General features: G+C 43.4%; 1 protein-coding gene across 1 annotated transcript in view; it reads left to right on the top strand.

The window, feature by feature from the left end:
• The first annotated feature begins 9764 nt into the window (after positions 1-9764).
• The window catches only part of RTN4IP1 (reticulon 4 interacting protein 1), a 92515-nt gene continuing 82444 nt past the window's right edge, over positions 9765-19835 (top strand). Inside the window, exon 1 of the mRNA XM_053381582.1 lies at positions 9765-9858. The gene's annotated coding sequence lies outside the window, so the exon portion shown is untranslated. The remainder of the gene's footprint in view (positions 9859-19835) is intronic.

Genomic DNA, 19835 nt, shown 5'->3' with positions numbered 1-19835 from the left:
ATTCAAGATCCTTTTGGCATTAAATGGGCACAGTATTCTTGTAACTGCAACATTCAGCAAGAATGCAATTTGAGTTAACATTGGTGCTTTGTTTGCTGTTGTTCATGCTGTAATAGTAGAAGGGCCAAGGGATGCAAGTGGTGCTGTGGTCTAAACCGCTGAGCCTCTAGGGCTTGTTGATCAGAAGGTTGGCGGTTCGAATCCGCACAATGGAGTGAGCTCCTGTTGCTCTGTCCCAACTCCTGCCTACCTAGCGGTTTGAAAGCACACCAGTGTAAGTAGATAAATCGGTACCACTGTGACGGGAAGGTAAACAGTGTTTCTGTGCACCCTGGTTTCCATCATGGTGTTCCGTTGCGCCAGAAGCAGTTTAGTGATGCTGGCCACATGACCCGGAAAGCTGTCTGTGGACAAATGCCCACTCCCTTGGCCTGAAAGCGAGATGAATGCTGCAACTCAATAGTCGCCTTTGACTGGACGTAACCCTCCAGGGGTCCTTTACCTTTACCTTTTAGTAGAAGGGCCATTGATCTATTAAAGGGTGTTAGGCTGTAATCTGCTTACTTACTGGGGTAAGTCCCCTTGAACTCAATTGAGTCTTACTTTCAAGCAATGCATAGGATCGAAGCTGTTATTTGCTTAACTACTTGACATTTTAAATGGTTTGGTCAATCAGTCAGTTGATATAAATATGACTCTTTGTTTATTGGAGGTGGCAGATTATATTTTATAAAAATATCCAATCATTTTAGGACTATATACAATCAATTTACTAACTGTAATAGGTTTACTTTCCACTTTTCCACCATTAAGATCTTCAAGGCAGCTTACAAACATGTTTGAGTAAATTGCTTCTTGCCTCAGTCTAATGGGCTGAGATCTGCTCTAGAACAAACCAATTCACTCCTGTCCCTCACCCTGCAAATGGAGATGCTGAATCACTAACCAATAAATAACTGCTTATACCCCAGCTTTCGCTTTCAGATAAATTAGCAGAACCAGTGATTGTTCTGCATCATCTTGCATACTTTATGTTCTCTTGGCTTCCTGGATCCTTGCTTTTGACCCCAGTATGGCTTGTGACTTTGCTTTTGGATTTGGCCAATGGGCTTTGCCTAGGGAAAATTGTATAGAGTCCATTTGGCAGAGGTACGACTGCTGCAACTACAGTACATGTATTTCTGGGATCACTCTCAAACACTTCAACTTATTTCTGGCAGGTGACCCCAAGGGATGATGGTTAGTGATGACTGAAGCCAAGTGAGCAATCTGAAGTGAAGTTTCTTGAGATATTTGGAAATGTTCTGAAACAGGCTCAGTAGGATGGAATTTCTCCCTTTCATCCAATCAGGACTATTTGGCTAGTCTCAAATTATCTGCTCAGTCCAATATCCCTATGGTCAATTCTGAAAAGGCATTTTTCCTCCATTACAATACATAACATTTCCCAAGTATTTTCCTCCCCCAGTATAATTTGAAAGCACCCTGCTTCTTGTGCTCCAGTTCAAGAAGGAGATGGATTAAAGAGTGCTTTGGAGTGATTCCTTTGGAGGCAAAGGTGTGCATTCCTCCAGGGGCATTAGACTATGCATATTTTGTGAAATGTCAGTGGGTCTGTGTTAACTGCTGGACCCAGCTGGTAAGGAAACACTAAGCTTTCCTGGGCTGGTAGTTGATAGAACACCCATGGATGGCAATAAAACTATAATTTGTTATTTACTAGCAGCCTCATAAGGGACGCGGGTGGCCCTGTGGGTAAAAGCCTCAGCGCCTAGGGCTTGCCAACCGAAAGGTCGGCGGTTCGAATCCCTGTGGCGGGGTGCGCTCCCGTTGCTCGGTCCCAGCGCCTGCCAACCTAGCAGTTCGAAAGCACCCCCGGGTGCAAGTAGATAAATAGGGACTGCTTACTGGCGGGAAGGTAAACGGCGTTTCCGTGTGCTGCGCTGGCTCGCCAGATGCAGCTTTGTCACGCTGGCCACGTGACCCGGAAGTGTCTCCGGACAGCGCTGGCCCCTGGCCTCTTAAGTGAGATGGGCGCACAACCCCAGAGTCTGTCAAGACTGGCCCGTACGGGCAGGGGTACCTTTACCTTTACCTTTTAGCAGCCTCATAACCAGTGTTGCTTGGGAATTCTAAGAGACCCCAAAATCTGTGTAGTACTGTGCAGTTGTGGCTTCTGGGACTAGTCCCACTGATTTCAAAACAGTGCCTTAAAATTTCCAAAATTATTCACTCCAGCCACATCCAAGATGTTTCTACCCAGTTTTCGATGCATGCACACACAAGGCCAAAACTGGTTTGATTCCACATCAGCAAATAGGTATGACTCACACAAAGGCAATGGCCACGTTATTGTTGTTGTTGTTTCAATTTATATACCACCCTTTATCAAAAGATCCCAGGGTGGTGTACAACATTAAAAACACATTACAGCGCATCAATGATAAAAACATAATAAAAACATAATAAAAGCATACTAACAGAAGTCCTGTTTCACTTTCACATCAAGCTATACCCATGTAGGCAGGGAAAATAATAAGAGTCTCTCTCAACCTGGTTTTCTATATGCATTATATTATTTTTTTCTCCACTCCCTCTTCAGATCATTTCCTCTATGTTGTTCTTATTATTCTGGTGGGGGTGGGGAATACCTGTGAGAAGTATTGTAAAGCTTTCTTTGTTTTTAACTCTCTGGTGACTCATTCAGCCAACATACTGTCTGGGCTTAACTAACTCTTAATGGATTTCATGTTAATAATTAAGAGTGCTAAAATGTGTTATCACACACTGGGAGCAATGTGATTCTTTTGCTTCCCACAACAGAGAACTTCCTCCATCTAAAAGATCAAAAGCACTTCAATATATATGGAAACGAAAGCTATGGAATTATTATCTATAATTAATTTCCTTTTGTAATATGTCACTAAGTCAAGCCCTTTGCTCTGCTCCTATAAATTGCAGTTATCCACCATGCTAGGAATTAATGTAAAATATAGATCACTTACACATCTGGCTGGAAAGATAGATTGTTCCAGATGGCTTCAAATTTAAAGTTAGTTCTGCCGTATTATCAGCAGAGCTTAGCTTCGTTGAGGTTGGGGGAGGTATTAGGAGACTGACAGTGGAATAAATACTATACATGCCTTCACAGTTGTATGTCCCATCGTGTTCAATAGTTCCACACAGTGGAGCCTACTCTGCTGGGGTTGGCAGTGGCTGGTAACATTTTGACTTGGCTGCAATTTTTAACCTTGCTGCTTTCATCCTAATAGGACTTATACAGCACTTATTTAGGAAAGTGTGCAGTTACACAACTGCAGTATATCCATCCACTGTTTAAATAGAACTCATTCAAAGCGTCCCTCCTTCTGCATCATATAATTTTTCATGTTTTCCTTCATTGAATTAGTTTTTAAATTGGGTACCAATGGCATATCTTTCCAGATTTCAAACTGCACTAAAGGCTGTTTTCTTACAAGCCCATTCTGGGATATTTTAATTATTGACCTGCTATGTGAATAATTGATAGTGCACAAAGGTATCAGTGTAACAACTTTGGAAAGAGTTACACCTGTTTGCTCAGGACATGACGGGGTCAGGGTTTCTCTTGAGAATACATTGTTATTCTTGCCCCCCTCCCCCTCCTTGTTTTGAATACTGTTGGGGTTTGGGACTTTCTGACCAGCGTATTAGACAATTCCTGTCTTGAAACAAAGAAACACACACGTCAAGCACCATCAACATCAACCCAAAGGAGAGACTGCTCTGAATATTACAACTTCCTGCATGAAGATACAAAAACAAACCAAGCATGGATAGCTTGTAATGTTTGGAGAATGAAACGGCTGTTTTCCAGCTTCTGGTTAATGTAATGGGTTGCTCTTATGCATATCAGCTTCTGATCAGTGAATTTGTAGCAGGCAAATCTTGCTTGCATTGCACTGAAGATCGAGCATACAGGCGTACTATTACAAGAAGATTAATCTTTGGAAACATGCAAGCAGTTTTATTTATGTACTGAAAATGGTGGGGAGCAATGTATATTCTTGCCAATGTAACCTCAATAGAACCTCCTCTAATTGCACAGGAATATATCTGATCAGGAGAGATTGAGGGCCAGAGATGATGGAGTCACATCGCCTGCTTTATTTTAACTTTTGCAAATAACATGCAGAGGTGGAGGTAGTGATGCAACAAGGCAATTTTAGACCCTGGATGCAATGCCTGACATGGCTCCCCCTTTAGCTAGCTAGATGTATTCCTTCCGAGCTGATGTTGTCTTGTGTTATGAAGGATGTAATTACCATTTCTTTCGATGCCATTTCATGCTCCTACATTCCTAATGTGTTGGGAGCAAATGAACAAGCCGTTTGCTAACCCTGTTTTGTTTTTTTAAAAATGATATTCTGAGTATGTGCAGTTTGTCATTTTAAACTCACTTAACTCACAGCACCATTGTGAGTACAGGAATAAAATGGAGTTTGCTTCTGCTACCCTGATGTTAAGCACATTTACTTTGGAATATGCAGCATGTTTGTTGTTGGAAGTAAAAATAATAAAATGAGCACCTGTAAACATGTGCATACCTGGCTGGTTCCCCTGTGGCTAGAGTTTTTAAAAATGAGTGAAAAAAGATGCTGTAGTGATGAATGTCAGCCTCAGTGGGCCCTTGCATGACCAGGTCAGTCAATGCACAGAATGTGGGGGCCTGCTTGCTGCTTTCCCAATAATCTGCCACTCTCTGGGTACTCATCTGAAGAGGAGCCATGGTTTGGGACTCTGGACTTGGCCCTAAGGTCAAGCCCTAGCTAGGTGGAAGAGTAATCCAGGTCAGAAAAATGGTTGGGTCAGGGACAAATTTGCACACCTATTTCTCCAACTTTTCATTGAGAAAATGGCACAGAGAAAAAAGAGCTAAACTGTTGGGGCACAGTCCTGATCTGAACCCTCCTCCACTGGCTGTTACTAGCAACACTTTTAAAGGAGTGGATGTGCATTCACACATCTCCACTATCACCTTTGTTTGGGCCTTGATCAATACATGATCTCACTAGTTCAGGATGGAGAGTAAGCAGCACACATTTCAGCTGGAACAAACTGGGGAAGGGAAAGAGAGGTGCAAGTTAACAGTTCATTATGCTAATGCTAGTTGCTAAGTGACCTTGATGAATTGTCACACAATGGAAAATAATCATTTAGGTTAATGCAGCAAAGGCCAGATTCAAGCCCAGTGCCTTGCCATGCATTTATTCTAGTCAGGGAGCTGCTTATGTTATAGCTTTTCTGTTTTGTATTTACAATCGTGTCTCTCTTGCCTGATATTGATCAGGTAATTGAACAAAGTTCATATCTTTTGCTTGGTGAGCAAGGAAAGTGTCAGGAATCCAAAAGCTGCTTGAAAGTTTGTACAGTGTACCAAAACTTTGTAGAGTGATGATGGCAGATTTTGCATTGAGGCACCTGGAGAGAGAGAGAGAGAGAGAGAGAGGTGGATCTCGCAGGAACTTTGGAATTGCTTCAGGTCAGACATCAATGCTTCTTTAGTGCATTTATTTACATCTGTTGAATGCAAAAACGGTTCTCCCATATTTGGTGTATTGTAAATGCATACGATGTACACATACACTGGGTTATTCTGGGCCATTGGGACTTTTGCTTGGTATATACAGTTGCTTTTTCAGTTCGCATAATCTCTGGTGGGAACGACACACGTAGGAACATAGGAAGCTGCCTTACCCTGTCAGACTATTGGTCCATCTATATCACTATTGTCTGCACTGACTGGCAGCAGCTCTCCAGGATTCCAAACTGGGTACATTGTACTCAGCCAGAATTAAATGGTAATAAGAGAAAAAGTTGTGTGTTTATTGCAAGATCTACATAAAAGCTTCACAATCTAAGTGCTTGGTTTCAGTGAGTGTTCTGTTCTTTCCATATATTCTTAAGGATGGTAAGCTAAATCAGCAAAATATTATTTTTTTGTGACCAGTGGTATTGTGCTGTGCCTGTATCCATTCCCATATGTGATCAGTGCAAATGCTATATGTCAGAGATGGGTGACCTCCAGATGTTGCTAGACTGCAACTCCTACCCTCTATGACCATTGATCATGTGGGCTGGGGCTGATGGAGCCAACCAGCATCCTGGTGGGCCACAAGTCCCCCATCTCTGAGGTAGACTGTGGCCGCTTCCAGATGACCTGTTTGTTGAGCATTCACTCCGCTTTAACTGTGGGTGAGATTAGAGAACATTGTGCCAAGCCACACTTTCCTGTCACTTTCATAATGGCAAAAGGCCTTAATCCAGGCATGGCCAAACTCGGCCCTCCAGATGTTTTGGGACTACAATTCCCATCACCCCTGACCACTGGTCCTCTTAGCTAGGGATGATAGGAGTTGTAGTCCTAAAACATCTGAATGGCCGAGTTTGGCCATGCCTAAAATCTTGTCACATTCTTGCTTTCATGCAGACTATAATCTTCTTAAGGCAGGTACCTGAGAAAGTAATAACATTAATTTTAAATAATTTTGTAGAAATGCATTATTTTTAAGCTAAATCTGTTTACACTTTTACACCATATAAATGCTTCTCCTCTGTTCCCAGATCAACTGCATTCCTTGGGCCGCTGCCAAGTACTAATAGGCAAAACAGAAACAGTTAACATACTTGGACTGAAAGCTGCGATGCTCCTGGAGCTTCAGTAATATTCCAATTTCATTCCTCACCACCCTAAAAAAAAACGAGACTCATTTGAATGCTCCATTACTTCTAGAAAAAAAAATGTGAAAGTCAACTCAAAGTTCAGTCACAGGTGCCTTTTGCAATCAAAACACAGAAGCAGCTGGACGTTTGTTTCCCTAATATTTTTAATGGCTGCTTTATAGTCATATGTTGCTTGACATTCAGATTGTGTACACATTACCATTCCAATGCGCTCCCACTGCTGGTGTCTGAAACCAAATACATGTGGTATTACCCACAATCCATAAGTATCCTGTAGCTTCTTGAGAAATACTCCTGTTGGATTTTCTTTCCCTTCAACCAGCTTCCATTTGATTCAGATATGTAAGCCGTGGTTTTGTTGAGGCGTGCATGTTTGAGACAGCCATTGTGCATGCACAGATGACAACTTCAGCAGGGGAAGGGAGGAACAAACCAGGTAATGAGCATAGAGTGAAGGCACCTCTGCCCCCTCTCTGTTGTGAACAGCAATGTTTCTAGCCTCAGTTAGTGATGCGATGCTTTAGTTACAACTGCACATCGCATTAAATGTGGCTTTACAACCGGAACAAGAACATGGCATACCAGTTGTAGTCAGACTGATTTTAGTCCTGTTAGGTGACTAACTGTGTTCAGCAAACTATAAGGGCCTTTTTCACTTGAGTCAAAAAGTATTCTGCCATGGAGGTTGAGGAGCTGGTTAGACAGCTTTCCCTTAATCTGTTCTACATATGTATTGACAATTCAACCCCAGGGAGTTATGAATAATCTGGAAATGCACTTCTTCATAACAGGGGCACATCAGCAATAGTAAACAAGGCTGTTAATTTCCTGAGTTCCCTCCCAATTAATTCAGGAGGAGTGGGGCTGGCTGTTCGAAGTGGTATCACCGTGCTTTAAACGTATAGTGTGAATGTAGACTAAGTAATACAGTACCCAGAGTAGACCCATTGAGATCCTTACATTACAAGTCAATTTATTTCATTGGGTCTACTCTAGGTATGACTTTGTAGGATATCACCTACAAAATTTATACTGTCATATTTCCATTGGGATATTTCAAATGATTTGTGCCTATTACATCTTCTGCATATATTGTGAAAGATACGTTTGCTGTTTCTTCAAACATAATTGCATAAGCATCATGCACACACATGTGGTCCAATCCTATTCAGACATAGGTGTGTCTGTTGATTTCAATAGCTATTGGTGTTCTCAACTCTGTGTAGAATTAAGATATTGGTGTATATTTGTAACAAGTGAAGCAGCCCCAAGACTTTTGGTGAAACATCCCACCCATTTCTTGGAGTTGGCAGTCCTGCCTGAAGATCACAAATAATTTCAATCTGGTGATTGCTGAGAATACTTAGTTTCACCTGCCTGTGAGCTGGCTTTGCAAAGCTTGTAATCTTCCTCATTCCTGTCAGGTGTTTTTCCAGTTTCACTTGGGAGGTCTTGGCAGAGTTATTGCCTCTTGCTTTCCCCTGGTTCCTGCAACTCAGGTGTGACAGGGGAAGGGAAGCCAGATTGGTTCACTCTTCCATGGGGGTGAGCTGTAGCAATAGCAACCCTGATAACAAATCTATTAACTGGACCTGGAAAAAGAGAAGATTTTTGAATCTGAAACTTTGCCAAAATAACTTAGGTAACTGTTTTGTCAAGCCATGCTAAACTTAACATGTTTTGCTACATACAGGTACAAAATAAGTGTATTTTGATAATGTTAGAAAAAGTACTATAACTGCATTTGCATTCCATTCTTTATCCAAGCAGCTTACTGTGAGATAACCTGCCTCATATAACCAACATACTTAAGTCTAATTAATGCATGAAGGGGTTAATACCATAGAGTAAGCTGTCCTGCCAAGCTTAGCTAAATCCACTTCCTCTCACCTTGGGAGGAACTAGGTTTGAGCTGGTTGTTCAACATGGTTCTCACCAGCCATCAAAGGCACTGGCCAGGGGCTGAGGCACTGTGGGCTCCTAGATCTTTTTTTTTTTTTTGGAACGGGCTGGGCCCCCTCAATGTTCAGAGGGCCCTCTGCACATGGTGTCAGGATGTGTTGTCATATGTGGGCTCCCTCAATCCTCCAGAGAAGCTGGTGCCTTTGTTAGCAATTCTTGCTATACCAAAACTTTGGACACTGTAAGTCAGCTAAGTTTTACTGCCCATGCAACTTCTCTGAAACACAGGAATCTGACCTTCAAAGAGTTTGTAAGTAAACCATTTTTTAACTTACCAAATTGTTGTATTTTCCTATGCTGGGGAAGAGGGAAACTTTGGAAAGAAACCTTTTAAGGGAATGTTTTGGAACTCACTTTAAATGGCATATTTTAAATATCTAATAGCCTATATTTCCATACTTTGTTGCATGTTTTGTGATTTGAAATCTCTGCTGGGGTTCTCTCACCAAAGAGTAATTCTCCCTATTCCCCCATCCAATAATTTTGGAAATTATAGTTCACAGAGCACCCTTAACAATTTTTTCCAGGATTCTTGGGGGGAGGGATATGTTTTCCATGTACTTCAAATGTATGGTGTGTACACTGTCCTAATGAGCTTCATGGGTGAACACTATGCAATCTCAAAACGCATTGCTATAAATATGTTAGTTTAGACAGGAGAGGGTTAATGGAGTCAGATGAGCTGCTGGAGAGACTTCCTTAATAGTCAGTATTAAAGTTGCCAGGTGCCCCTTTTGTTAGGGAATTACAGGTAAAAGGTTCACACAGGCTAGAAAACACCTGGAGACACCTCTGGATAGTGAGGGCCATTTTGACACAAACAAAAAAGCCCCCCCCCCCGCCAACCAGACTCCCAGCTGATGTTATTCAGGTCTTCATGTGTGCCTCTAAAGCATGGGTAGGCAAGCCAAGGCCCGGGGGCCAGATCCGGCCCAATTGCCTTCTAAATCCGGCCCCGGATGGTCCGGGAATCAGCGTGTTTTTACATGAGTAGAATGTGTGCCTTTATTTAAAATGCATCTCTGGGTTATTTGTGGGGCATAGGAATTCATTCACTTTTATTTTTTCCCCTAAAATAGTCCAGCCCCTCACAAGGTCTGAGGGACAGTGGACCGGCCCCCTGCTGAAAAAGTTTGCTGATCCCCTGCTCTAAAGGGAAGCCAAGGAAACAAGGTAAGAGTTGTGGGAGAGAGAGAATAACAGGAAGGGACAGAAGGTTTACTTTTAGCTCTGGAAAATGGCTTCAAGGGGGCAACCTATATCTGAAGATCTGATATGAATCAAGGGATTCTGCTCTTGGAGTTCTTAAACCAGTGCTGAGGAAACTGGCCCTCCAGATGTTGTGAAATTTCACCTCCCATCAGCTCCAGCCAGCATGGCCGCTGGTCACCACGATGGAAGTTTTAGTCCCACAACATCCAGAGGGACATAGGTTTCCCCATCACTGCTTTAAGCTGTTTGCCTTCCCCTATGCTCAACACAGAATCATAGAATCTTAGAGTTAGAAAGGCCCACCTAGTTCAACCCCCTGCAATGCAGGAATTTCTATATTTAGGATTATAAAACTGAGTAAGTCTCCTGTGACTTTGAAAAGATACCAAGCGTGGGGCCCCTGGAAGTTCCTCCCACTCATAGAAACAGGGCGAGTGTAACAGTACCTTACAAAATAAACATGATGGTTTAGGTGGCTATAAGGCTAAGCTGTGAATCGGGAAGGTCATGGTTCAGGAGGCATCCTTCCCGCTGCCTGCCATGACGTCACTAGCAATGCAAACAAACTTAGAAAAGAAGTGGAGTGGTTTTGGGAAGCTCGCTCACCACGATCTTGTCAATCAAGCATGCCTAATGCACATCTTGAATGGTTCCGTTCTGTCTGGAGCATGTTGCCCAGGCATTCTGGTATTTTCTCCTTTACAGTCAGTTCCCCGCCCCTTTCTGTAGGCTCCAGTACACACTCACAGCTGCACTGCTTTCCATGGTATTTTCAGGGCACCTGAGGGTTTTAAGAATCTGGCTGCATTCAGCTGCTTCTGATGCCGTTGTTGGCAGAGTTGAGAAAGCTCGGTCTTTTCCAAGTGCTTTGTTGCACGTTTAGGCAAACCAGTATCTCTCATCCGCAAGCTGCCTCCTGCTTCCCCAGTATGGGAATAAATACTGTATTTCTTTGCAGGTGTATTGCAGCACTGTGGAAACTTCTCTGCTAAGTATTATCATGATAGCTTGAGATCAGACTGCTGATCTTTTTGAAGCGTCTTTAAAATCCAAGCTGTTGGACTGAGCCTAATTGCAAATTTGACTGTCAGTAGAGGAATATTGTGAACTTGTTCCCGGAACAGTTGCCAGTGTTGTACTAGATGCATTTCCTTATCCTGGGTGAAGCAAAAGATGTTCATTCAACAGACAAAGACGGTTATGTGCAGAGAGGGGGGTGTAATTTGGTAGCATTCCAAGCAGACCTGAGTAATGTCAAAGGCATCTCATTAAACCGGATCTCGGAGGCAGGTTTGGCATCTCATTTCCATTCTTTTGGGTAAAATATTCTGCTCCAGGATCAAAGGATGTGCTTGTTTCTCTAACATATCTGTCTTTGGACAGTTGAGGTATAAGAGCTTCTGAAAAGAGGCTTATTGAGCCCCTTAAGCATGAAAAACCTGTTCACACTCCCAGGAAAGGAGAGTCTCCCTTGAGCAACAGTCTGCTATAAACTGCTCTGGTGGCTGCCATTCAAAAAGGAAAAATGGGCTTTTACAACCCATCCTAGGTCAAAGCTGCTTGTGACGTTGACTTCTGGTGGCTCAGATTTTATCTTAGAATAAGCAAAATGAAGCAATAGAGGCGAGTGTTTCAGGAAAACGAAATAAACATCAGAAACTCAAGTGCTTACCTGGACTGGTGTTTTATGGGTTTTTGGAACTGTTGTGGACAGTTGTTTTATCTTCCATATTTAAGAAGCATGCAAAGAGGTTGTGATCACCCTGTTGTCTTAACAGGTTCATGGCAAGAAATTGGTAGTGGATTGTGCCCAGGCTTTTGAAACCACTTAGGTAACAGTCATGATAAAAGGATACTCTGGTAATGTAATATAAGGTGTAATAATAGTTAGAGTGTCATATTAGCACCTGGGAGACCAGGGTTCTGTTCCCGACTAGATCATGAAGCTCACTGGGTGACCCTGGGCCAGTTGCTGCCTCTCAGCCTGACCTACCTCAAAGGGTTGTTGTGAGGATAAAGTGGAGTGAAGAGAACTAAGTACAGTGGTACCTGGGGTTACATACGCTTCAGGTTACATACGCTTCAGGTTACATACGCTTCAGGTTACAGACTCCGCTAACCCAGAAATAGTACCTTGGGTTAAGAACTTTGCTTCAGGATGAGAACAGAAATCGTGCTCCGGCAGCACAGGAGCAGCAGGAGGCCCCATTAGCTAAAGCGGTGCTTCAGGTTAAGAACAGTTTCAGGTTAAGAATGGACCTCCGGAACGAATTAAGTATGTAACCAGAGGTACCATTGTATGCTAACTTGAGCTCCTTAGAGAAAAGGTGGAATTTAAGTATAAAAAACAAACTAATTAAGTAAATGAATAACAGCTGCATTATATGCTCGGTTATCTAAGATAATTAAGAACAGAAAGCCTAAGGGCCTTAGTGCATATTTTGTGCAAATATTTGAAATTTGGCCTTGGTGCCATTAAAAAAAATCAGTTTGAAAAAAGATTAAAGAAGATAAACTATAGGTGTGGCCAGTCCTACTCTTAGGCAGAGTGAAGCTGCTATATCAGGTAGGAGATTTGGGGGGACATGAGGTGCTGGAGGAGATAGCTATGGGTGCCACATGCTCTGCCCTGTGCCCCCTGCAGCCCTCAGGTCCAGTGGAGGGGTGCTGTTCTGTCACCAGTGTTGTAATAAGATCCCACTGTCAATCTAAGCCCCAGACATGGGAACCCAAGTGGCTGCTCTACAAAGCATCACTGGCATCCACCCACAATGTAATGTTCCTTGGTAAAATGCAACACTCCAGTCATCATTTCCTGTCTGTCCCGTTAGCCTCCCAATATCAGCCTAGAAAACCCCTTATCTAACTCCATTATTCTCATAATGCAAGTAGCAATGGGAAAGATTGGGGGGCGTTCAGCATTGGGACTGGTAGGGTGGAAAGCAGGGAGGCCAACATTAGCTGGAGCCGGAGCCAATGAGGGGGGAAGCCAGGTAATTTGGTTTTGTCCCCATCTTCCCTGCTGAGTTCTACAAGGGCAACACTGAGGCTAAGAAGGAGAAAGCTGACAACCAGAGACTGGACAGGTTGTAAGTAAATAAGCCAGTGGGGGCTGGCTGAGGTGAGGCAGAGGTTGGTGGGGCCGTGGGAGAGCGTTTAACACCTTAGTGTCTCTTTCTCATCCTCACATTCTGCTGAAATGTCAGTGGAGGCTGGTAGAACCTAGACCTTGCGGGGCACCTGGGAAGTCCCGCTGCTGGCACCGAGGCGGTTTCAGTCCTCTGCTCACTTCTCAGTTAAATGCATAGCACTGTGTTTGTAGCACCACTTATGGCATACCTTGTTCAGTGGTGCTCTCTTAAGTCTGTAAAATAACAAAGGAAAACTGCCAACTACTATGAGATTGGTTTGTAATAAAGATTCCTTCTGAACATAGAATGCAATCTAAATAAATAATAGAAATTGCTATTTATTGACTAATAGAGACTGTCTAGTCTGCTACCTGTACATAGATTTAAGAAGTCTGTAAGCACACAGGAGCTTACCTAGGAGTTGGTTAGGTTGGCCTCCACCAAGGGCACAGGCCTCGGGGTGGGGCAAAAACCATGCCTCTCCACACCAATACATCTCCTTGCCAACGGTGCAAGGGACAGGGAGGGGGGTGGCGCTGGTACAGCTCCTTGCCAAGGGCACCCAGGTACGCTTCTGTAAGCACACAATGAAGTACATGTGGTACCCATGAGTAAACAGTCAAGGGCCAGTTTGAGCTGGACTGTGTGCTGCTATGGTTCTTGGAAATGTTGTTTTTAAGAGAACTGGAACTTAACTAAAATTGTCCAGCTGGTTAACTTTGAGGAAACAGTCTCTGAAGCCTTAATAGTAGATAAGATGTGGGAGATCAGTGAATTGATCTTGTGACATTCTCTTAAAAAACAAACCAACCAGGTGTGTTTGCGTGTGTGTGTGTGTGTGTGTGTGTGTGTGTGTGTGTGTGTGCTGGAAAACGAGTTCAGGACTTTAACTTTCCCCCCTTTTACCATTTCACCAACCTAAATCATGCCCCTAAGTTCCTGGGGAAAATACCACCTCATTACTAAAATTATGTTGGTGGCTCGTTTTAGAATGTTGTTAGCTATTCACTGAAACTCCCTCCCACCACTCTAGCCCAGAGCTTTCCCAACTGTGTGTTGTGACACAATAGTGTGTCGGCTGCAGTGTGTAGGTGTGTCACGCAGACACTCCCCGTGCTCCTACTTGCTTTGCTATGTAACTGCAATTCAACAGAAGCAGACATTTTATATGATTGAAAGTCAAGACAATTATTTCCACTCTCCAGCAAACAGAAAATAAAAAATAGTTGCCCCTGACAAAGGGCCACAGTATTGCTTCATGAATGGCTTCCTACTGTCCGTTGATGAAATCCTTTCTTGTTCTGGTTTGATAATAATTAAGTCCTACCTGGCTGGCCACTGTAGGAGAGAGTATATGGGAAGAAATGGACATTTATTTTGATCCAGCAAGGCAAAGTACGTCCTTTTATTTTCCTTAATTATATTTTTATTTCCATTCATAGAAAAACAGGATATACAACAGTAATACCAGGAAGAACAGGCAGGCAGGCAGGCAGGCAGGAAGAAGGCAGCAAGGAAGTGTGTGACCCATGCAGTTTCTTTCAGGTCAAGGTTGGAATATGTTCTCCTGCTCTACGCATCCTGTACTTTGTTTATGGCTAAATATTATTATTATTATTATAATCCATCAGATTTCACTAAGCACTAAGTGTTCCTACAAATGGCAATCCATTAATGGAATTTCTAAGGTCAAACAAGCAAGGGTGGAGCTTTTAAAAAATGTGGTATTCAACTGTTTCACTCAGAGTAGACCCATTGAAATTAATAGACCTACCTTGGTAATGCCCCTAATTTCAGTGTGTCTGAGTAAACTAAGTTGCATACCACCCAGTATCTGTCGTTTAGTGATACAGTCATACCTTGGGTTACAGCCGCTTCAGGTTGCGTTTGTTCGGGTTGCAGACCGCTGAAACCCAGAAGTACTGGAACGGGTTACTTCCAGGTTTCGGCGGTCGCGCATGCGCAGAAGACTAAATCATGCTTTGTGCATGCGCAGAAGCCCCGAATCGCAACCCGTGCATGTGCAGATGCGGGTTGCGAACACTGTGGGTTGTGAATGTGCATCCCGCACGGATCACATTCGCAACCCGAGCATCCACTGTACTTTGCTTTTCTTTTTAAATAAAAAAAATGATGAGAAACTTAAGCTGTAATTGGAAGCAGAATATAAACGGGAGAGAAAAAGAGGGGCTTTATATAAAAGATTGCTGGGAGGTACCGTATTTTTCACACCATAACACTCACTTTTTTCCTCCTAGAAAGTAAGGGGAAATGTCTGTGTGTGTTATGGAGCGAATGCCTACGGATGGCGGGGGGATCTGCTGCAGTCGTGAGCAGAGGATCCATGGTTCCCCTTCCTTCCCTCCTCCGTGGCTCGCTTTGAAACAGCAAAGCGGGAGAAGAGCCGCTGAGTGGGGAGGAGAGAGCGACAGAGAGCCTGCTTCTTTAAAGGAACAAAGCAGGAGAGGAGAGGAGCCTTCTCCCCTTATACCCCTCTTCTTCATTATTAGCAGCATCCTTCTCCACCCACCCCACGCATGCTTCTTCTCCCCTTAAACCCCTCTTCTCCTTGTCCCTTGAGTGCTTTTCCTTCCCTCCCCACTTAAAACGTGGTTACAAAGCACGGATCTACATGGATCCTCAGGATTTTTGCATTGGGCTACTCCAAACTCACTGTCAGATCATATGTCTGTGGCCACAGCATGAACCACAAAAATCATACATCCACTGTTTGTTTAGAATATTTTTTTTTCTTGTTTTCCTCCTCTAAAAACTACGTGCGTGTTATGGTTGGGTACATGTTATAGAGCGAAAAATACGGTAGATCTCTGGGTGATTTGAAAGGAATAATTAGGGAAGGTGGTTGACAACCAGGAGTGGATTTTTTTGTGGAAGGACGATTCACACCCCGGCCAGCACCTCTTTAATCTTCTACCCTCAGGCAGGAAATAGAGAAGTATAATCAGTCGTACCAACAGGCTAAAAAACAGTTTCTATCTGTGGGCTGTTAGGCTGCTGAATGGAAAATAATATAGTGCAACTGACTTTTGGGGTTGGTGAGTTGTGCGACAAGCACACAGAGTGCAATGAGATTGAGTGTGTGTGGGGGAAGGAAGCTTGGTTAATTTCATTGTACACAGGTTGTACATTGACAATAAAGGTATTATTATGATGATGATGAACTTGAATCCGGAATCGGTCCCAAATCTTGGGCTGCACATGTGCTCAGAGGCACCATGTTTCTCAGTTCTGAGTGTATGTTTGCCTACCTGATCCCAGTGGTGGACCTTGGGGTCTCAAATTTCACCAGTGCCCTTTGCGATGCCAAAATTCCATGCTCCCTGCCTCTCTTGCTTCCTTCTGAATCATAGTTGCAGTGTCCCCTGTGGCGCCCTTGAGTCTTCATAACCACTGTGACAGAACTGGTTGGTTGTGCTTCCTTAAATCCACCTCTACTGATCCATTCTATGATTCTTCTTCACCTGGCTCTTGTTGATGGATCTCAGGAGTAGTAGATCCTACAGGTCTGAAATCTGCCCACCCCCATTTTATATCCCTTTCTCCTCATGCCATTCCTCTCCCTCATGACTGAAAGTGCCTCTCTCAAGCTTCTTTTACTCTAAGACACAGATGGGGAAAATGTGGTCCTTAAGGTGTTGCTGGCTCTCATCTGCCACCTGGTCCAGCCAGCATCACCAATAGGACATGAATGATTGGAGTTGTAGTCCGGCAGCATCTAGAGAACCACCAGTCCCTTGGCCTTAGCCCTGGGGAAAATGTGTGGGTACCTTTTGAAGCAGGGCTGGTTGCTTGGTAAAAGAGGTGGCAATTGTTTTGATCCCTATCCAAGGTTTCCCAGAGATTTGTCTTCTCAGTTAACATTTTCTAGCAGCCACTATCTTCTCAATGACATAATTAGCTGGGGGGGGGGGAAGGTTTGTCAAAGGCTTCTAAGCAACTATGGAACCTCTGTGACAAAAGGTAGCACACCAGGAGCTAAGTGCAAACATTTGTTGTTTAGTCGTTTAGTCGTGCCCGACTCTTCGTGACCCCATGGACCAGAGCACGCCAGGCACTCCTGTCTTCCACTGCCTCCCGCAGTTTGGTCAAACTCATGCTGGTAGCTTCAAGAACACTGTCCAACCAACTCGTCCTCTGTCGTCCCCTTCTCCTTGTGCCCTCCATCTTTCCCAACATCAGGGCCTTTTCCAGGGAGTCTTCTCTTCTCATGAGGTGGCCAAAGTATTGGAGCCTCAGCTTCAGGATCTGTCCTTCCAGTGAGCACTCAGGGCTGATTTCTTTCAGAATGGATAGGTTTGATCTTCTTGCAGTCCATGGGACTCTCAAGAGTCTCCTCCAGCAGCATAATTCAAAAGCATCAATTCTTTGGCGATCAGCCTTCTTGATGGTCCAGCTCTCACTTCCATACATCACTACTGGGAAAACCATAGCTTTAACTATACGGACCTTTGTTGGCAAGGTGATGTCTCTGCTTTTTAAGATGCTGTCTAGCAAGGCCAACTCTGTTCAAGTGTTCCTAAAGAGCTTCCATCCCGCTGAATGCACTAGGACAGGGGTCAGCAAACTTTTTCAGCAGGGGGCCAGTCCACTGTCCCTCAGACCTTGTGGGGGGCCAGACTATATTGGGGGGGGGAATGAACAAATTCCTATGCCCCACAAATAACCCAGAGATGCATTTTAAATAAAAGCACACATTCTACTCATGTAAAAACACGCTGATTCCAGGACCGTCCACGGGCCGGATTTAGAAGGCGATTGGGCTGGATCCAGCCCCCAGGCCTGTTTTCCTACCCATGCACTAGGAGATATGAGAGAACTGTATATCTGTGGTCGGATCATTCTTACTAACTTCTCTGTTCGTGGCCTATTTATCCATCTCTTCTAAGCCCTCTAAATAAATGCTAAACGGCAGCAGTGGCAGCACATGGAAATAAAACACATTGGTATGTTTGGGGTTTGGTAACTGGTGCTGCTGTAAGAAGAAGAACTGTGCTACTTTGGTGGTTGTGGAGTGCAGGCTGATGAGTATTAAATTCAGAGACCAGCAATGTGCAACTTTGTATTGCATATAAAGTTGGCTACTAGCCATGATAGCTATGCTTTGCCTTGAGTCGGCAGCAGTATGCTTCTGAATACCAGTTGCTGGAAACCGCAGGAGGGGTGACGGCTTGGGTCCTGCTTGCAGGTCCCCCCCACCCCGGCATCCAGGTGGCTACTGTGAGAACAGGAGGCTGGATTAGGTGGGTCATTGTCTGTGGTCAGGGCTGTGGACAGGGACTTGGGCTCTTTATTCATGCACAGAGTCTACTTCACACCTATAAATTAAAGGGGGGTGGGAGAGGAAAACACAAATGCTTACGTGGAAGAGGCCAGAGGAATTGTTTTCAAAATACCATATGAAAATAAAAGGCTTTAAATTGTTTGGCTACCTGCCAGGCTGTCTTGGCAACTGAAAATTATATTGCTGAGAACCTAGCAAAGAATAACTATGCCAGAATAACAACAAAACAGATCGTCCGGGTCATTATGAAAGTAAGCAAAAGAGCCCCACAACATTATTGTAATGCTAATTTATCCAGAAATGGTTAACAACACTGGCCTGTGCCATGACGAGAAATAGTGTTTGAAGGGCAATCTCCCCCATGCTTTTGTAAAACGAAATTGAAATATGTATAGTATTTCATTAGCACATCTACTCTGAAAAGCACTGGGCTGCATGGAAATGTGACATTTGCTTAATAAGTTTGCTCAGTGAAACCCACAGGTGACGGTTTAATGAACTGTGGGAGAATGGCAGGAAAAAGGGAATTTTGCACACCTCTGTGAGATAAGCTTGTAGATTGCTATGGTTACAGACGTCTAAATCTCCATTCCCTGACAGCAGCATATCAGTTTACAGCAGCCAGAGCCATTTTTCTTCCTGTTTCTGAAAGGCATCTAAAGTATTCATGGCCTATTGGTGAATCTTGCCTCTGAAAAACAGGTTTGCTCATTTAGGGCAGGAAATAAAATGAAAAGGTGGGGGAGGAGTGGGAGGAGGAAGGAAAACACTCAATTTTTATAGTGACAAAATAGAAAAGTACTAGATCAAATGCAGCTTTCCTGTTTTGATATTCTCACTTGGCTAAACGAAAATATTCATCCTTCTTCACAGAATGCAAACTGAACAATTGCTTATCTCAAAATGTCTACTTGAAATGCTTGCCTTAAAATAAAATTTAAAAACCCATGTTCCAAAGACTTTGGAACTTTATAGTACTATTTAGAATTTCCAAGGACCTCCATAGAATTACAAAATGTTACACTTGGATGCAGCTCCTTGATTTTTTTTATATCTTAGGATATTTTATTCCTAAAGTCCAGACTTTCTGACAGATGTTAATGTTGCACATTTTATTTGTTATATTTTGTGCGCTTTTATTGTTGTATTCTTTGCATATGAATATATTTTTATTGGGTGGCATTTACATTCTGGCAAGCCATCCTGAATGTTGCATGGATGGAATAATTTCTGTGATCGTATGATTAACTACAGCTGACCCATGGTTAGTGAACTTTTGCAAAATTACAGGATGGTTTTCACTAAATCCTACTCAGAGTAGACTCTTCAGTGAGTTAGGCACTTGATGGTCCTTATCTAATTCTTCTGTTTCCTTAACCTTGTTAAATACTTTAGGCAGAGAGGCTAGTAAAGGCATAACACAATGTTGACATTTACCTAGAGTTAAGGAAGTGGCCCATACTACTTCCTTTCCCAAGTAAACCTCCCTTGTTGTAGAGCAATTC

The sequence above is a fragment of the Podarcis raffonei genome, chromosome 3 (assembly GCF_027172205.1).
Source record: "Podarcis raffonei isolate rPodRaf1 chromosome 3, rPodRaf1.pri, whole genome shotgun sequence".
NCBI classification, from domain to species: Eukaryota; Metazoa; Chordata; class Lepidosauria; order Squamata; family Lacertidae; genus Podarcis; species Podarcis raffonei.
The sequence above is the reverse complement of the archived record's forward strand: the minus strand, read 5'-3'. Positions and strand labels throughout refer to the sequence as shown.